This window comes from Alligator sinensis, unplaced genomic scaffold (genome assembly GCF_000455745.1).
Source record: "Alligator sinensis unplaced genomic scaffold, ASM45574v1 scaffold392_1, whole genome shotgun sequence".
Classification (NCBI taxonomy): Eukaryota; Metazoa; Chordata; order Crocodylia; family Alligatoridae; genus Alligator; species Alligator sinensis.
This window is the reverse complement of record NW_005841898.1, coordinates 3,444,411-3,448,888: the sequence shown is the minus strand read 5'-3', so window position 1 is coordinate 3,448,888 and position 4,478 is coordinate 3,444,411. Positions and strand designations below refer to the sequence as shown.

The window sequence follows — 4,478 nt, the reverse complement described above, 5'->3', positions numbered from 1 at the left end:
GTAGGGAAAAACTGATATTGGGTCTGATTCTGTAAACACTTATTTAAATGAGAACAGTTACTCCCTGCAGTTGGACTACCTCATGGGTAAATTTTATTCCTGTGTAAGTGCTTGTAGGATTTGGTCTGCTTATTTTATTCAAGAAATAGAATGAGACTATAGAGGTGAAGACTATAGCATAATGCACGCACTCAGAGGGCAGATGTAGGTGATATCGTACAGCCTTATTTTTAGCATTTTGGGGCTTCTGGATGCTTAATGATCTGTTACTGCAGCTGTTTGTAGGAGTAGTATTTTGGATTTAGCTGAAATAGCGGCTGTATTTACTAAGTAGATTTAGATGAAATTGCATGTTTGATTCATGCTGAGACAAAAATTAATCCACTTACCTGGCAAACGGGGGGTGGGTGGGTGGGGGTGTGTGTGTGTGTGTGTGTGTGTGTGTGTGTGTGTAATTCCAGGTCTCCTTGACTCAGTTTTATTAAAAACTGTGAAACTGAAGCTTTATTAGTAAGACTTGGGGCAGTATCTATTAAACAGATGAACAGACAAGAATCATGGTGTATTTGGTAAGTTACAGGTGTCCAACATACACCCTACAGGTTGGATCTGGCCCCCAGAACCATTCTCTCCAGTCTTCAGTAGTCTAGCGGGCTACCATAAGTGGGTGGGTGTGGCCAGTCACAAAATTTGGGGTCCCCAGATCTTGATGACTGTGACCACTGGTAGCCAGGCTGTGGACCTGATCCGTGCCACTGTCTGCCCCAGTACCTGTGCTGCCAACTTAACGCAGACCTGACCCACACTGCAGTGCCCAAATGTGAAACCGACCTCTGCTGCTGCCCAATGCAGACCTGCTGTATATATGTCTGCTCCCCTGGATCTGGACTTGGAGGAGTCCCCTGGGTTCAGATCTGACCAGGAGTGACTTTGACACCCCTATGTTAACTGATCTATGAGAACTTTATTTATTTTGGAATGAGGTAAAGCTAAATAACTTTTAACAAACAGGAATGTAAATACTAAACAATTTGGGACAATATAAAATTGATTTATGTTGCATTGAAATGACTGGTTCCGCTGGGTGTTTCACGTTTGGCCTGGAATGGAACCATATGATTTAAAAAAAATGCTTTCTCAACTGTTTGTAAGAACTCTGTACAAAGAAAACTACCCTTGGGCAGCTTCCACACTTAAACTGTCAAAGAACCTCAAGTCAACTGTACAGAATATTGAATAAAGTAGGAATATTCATTTTTTTGGGGGTACGGGGAATTTACTTGAGTGGCTCTGTGCTCTTTACAGGCAACAGGCAAGCAATGTTAAATGAGACAAGTGTATATATTTAAAAAAATGTCTGAATACTTGAAACCCAATTGTGTACAAAGAAGTCAAATATCCTGTTTGATCTCTGGCCACTGCCAGTGATACCTGACTGCCAGTGAGGGTTTATAAATAACAATATCCACCACTGAGCATATTGTGGTGGGCATAAACATGCGTGTGTGTGGTATAGTTGTACATAGGTTTTTTTTTAAATTCAGTTTTTTTTATGCTAGAATGTAGATAATTAATTAGTATTAAATATAAACTTTTGCGCTTCACATGCTGGCACTATCTCCAGTAGACCAGACATGGATTTGATTCTTTTGACCTGTCACCTAGTAGGTAGAGGCTGGATGTCAGAGCTGTGTTGCTGCCACTCTTTAAGAACTTCCTGTGTCGCTATTCACTAGTTTCTAGTCTCCAGCAGGTGAAAGCTGGCAATTAATTTTTTTTCCCAATTAAGACTGAAGCTGTGTGTACTAGTGGTCAGAGATATTGCTTGTCTGAATGGAAGAGAAACCTCAACTACCTTAAACTTTGCCCACCCAAATACCTAAAAATCCACCCATCTCTTTTTCCTCTTAAGTGTTCATTCCAAAACCTCCCAATCATTAGTGAGTCCCATGTTTCATTTTGCCATTGTTTTGTGGTGAGGTTGATTATGAAAACACTTCAGACTAAAGGAAATGCTCATATGAGTAAATTTTCTCACGTACTTAAGTGTTTGCTGCATCATGATGATTTACTGTAAGCTCTTTGTCTCTAGTTTGAGGCCTGTGTGGATGTGTGGTACTATATAACTGCTTTTAATAGCAGGAAAGTTAATATTTTTGTCTTTGCTTTTTGGTAGGAAGAAGTAAAAGGGGGACTTGAAGACATCAAGTCCAACAGGTAACAAATTATCTTTTCTTCTATGACCATTTTTCCATCTGTCTTATGTAGACATCTTAAATTTTAAATGAGTCAGCTAATTTTATTTTAAATGCTGTCCATGTGTTTGACAAACCGGAGACCCTCTTTGATTCTGAGTTAACATCCTGTCAAAATCCAGTGTTGATTTCCACCCCCTCCCACTAGTTATTTAGGCTAAGTAGAGACATTTGGGGAGGTTAAATTGGGATCAAAATGGCTCCCCGATTTAAACTTAGCTCATTCCCATGTTAACTTTACACTTGCAGACTAGGTCTTAGTGACTGGCAATCAGTCTAAGCCTGTAACTACAGAAGTTCCATGCACACAAATTGGTCTAAAAATTGCAGAACCCAGTTTAAGATGTACCTGGAACTATGTAACATCAAACTTATTCAATTTGGGTTAAACCAGTGCATGGAACTTCTATATACTTTCTCTGCAAAACCCCAGAGCTGGGAAAACCCAGCCCCAGCCCCAGGCTGCTCTTTTGAATACCACCCCCCACACTGGGCTATCTTTTGCCCTCTTACCCTTTGCATCCCTTTTCCATCCCCCGCCACCCTGGACAAACCAGTCTCTTCAACCCCCTCCTACAAGCTGCTCTGGGTACAGCTGATTTATCAGCATTTGCTGTTGTTGGAGCTGAGTAAGTAAGCCCTGGTAGGGGGAGGGGTGGGAGGGATGAGGGTGTAGGTTTGTGGGGAGAGGGGGCACCCTACCAGTGGGTTGCCTCTGCCCCCCCATTCCCTGGTGGACCCCTGATCCTCTGCAGCTTGCTGGACCCTCAGCTCCCCCCCCTCTTTCCCATCCTGACTTACCTGCAGCCATTGTGATCCAATTTAACCTCCCTCTGATGCCCCCCACCCAATGTCTGTACCTAGCCCTAGTGAAGGACAAAAAAAATTGGATAGTAAGTCTCTGGTCTGTAGAGATACCCATGTCCATCCTTTGACTGTATTTATCTGGCCAGCAAAGTGAGAAAATACTTAGACATTAAAAGTTTCTTTTTCAGGTGACCAAGAGAATCTTTTATAAAGCAGCTCTCCCTGGGCCTCTGAAAGCTCTGAGTATTGAACAGAGTATAAAAAGTCAGTGCAAAACAGCTGCTTTCATTTCCTTTTTTTCTGTGAAATGAATGTGATTTTTTTTGTAATTAGAAATTGTCTTCTGTTATGTGTATAGTTGCATACCTGGCAATGGAACACCAAGCTATTATAAGTATGAATGTTAGATATGCTATTAACTCATGCATGAGTAAGCATCCCAAATACAATTTAAGTAAACCATTTTGTACTGAACTATTTACCACCTTTCTTATGCCAAATTGTAAAACAGTATCCTTTACAGTAAATTTATAGTTATGGGTAGAGGAAAACAAACAAGTAAACATCTCAAAATATTCCTATCCTCCTAAAACCAAACTACCTTATTACCAGGGATCCTGGTTTTTCTGTTTAAAAAATTGCAAATTCTCTGATTAAAACACAATTGCAAATTCTGATTAAAAACCAGAAGTCATGATTAAAATGAAATGCCAGTGTGTGTGTGTGTGTGTGTGTGTGTGTGTGTGTGTGTGTGTAAAGCAATTTGGAAGCCAACCAGTGCCTCATTCATTATTCTAATATTATAAAAGCCTTAATCTGTTTCTCTGTCTGTAACTCTTTATTGCTCTGATTGACTGACTGAAACACCCAATCAGAGTGCGAATATAGCATTCAGACAGGAGGTGGCGATGCAGTGGAGCGCTGCCATGATGGCGGGGACACAGGGTGGAGCAGGGGGGCGAGGCCAGCTGCGGAGGCCTTGCCCCCTGCCGCCCTGCTCCCTGGAAGCAGCAGCAACAGAGCAGATGGAATGGGGGTGGCAAGCTCAGCAGTGTGGGCCTTGCCCCCCCTGCCCTGCTCCCTGCATGTGGCAACGATGAAGCGGGGGAGGGAGGGGAGGGGTGGGGGGGGGGGGGGGGGGGGGGTTAGGCCACTGGAGCTAGCTTTGCTCCTTGGAGATGGCGGCAGCAGCAATGGTTGGGGGGAAGCAGAGTTGGGATGCTGCAGGGGGGAGTGGAGGGGGAGGCCACCTGATCTGGCCTTGGCCTGCCTCTTCCCTCTTCCGTCGTTGCTGCCTGCAGAGCCAATGTGGTGGGGGGAGGAGTGGGCCCAATGCAGGGGTGGGGGAGGAGTGGGTGTGCTGTGGTGGCAGGGAGGAAAGGGTGGACCTGGGCTGACACAATGGTGGTGGGGCAG

At 43.8% G+C, this 4,478-nt stretch overlaps 1 protein-coding gene across 9 annotated transcripts in view; it reads left to right on the top strand.

Moving 5' to 3' along the window:
- KDM4C (lysine demethylase 4C) overlaps positions 1-4,478 on the top strand; it is a 502,970-nt gene that overhangs the window by 25,667 nt on the left and 472,825 nt on the right. For all 9 annotated transcript variants that reach the window (XM_006018370.3, XM_025197539.1, XM_025197541.1 and 6 more), the window contains exon 2: positions 2,177-2,217. The gene's annotated coding sequence lies outside the window, so the exon portion shown is untranslated. The remainder of the gene's footprint in view (positions 1-2,176; positions 2,218-4,478) is intronic.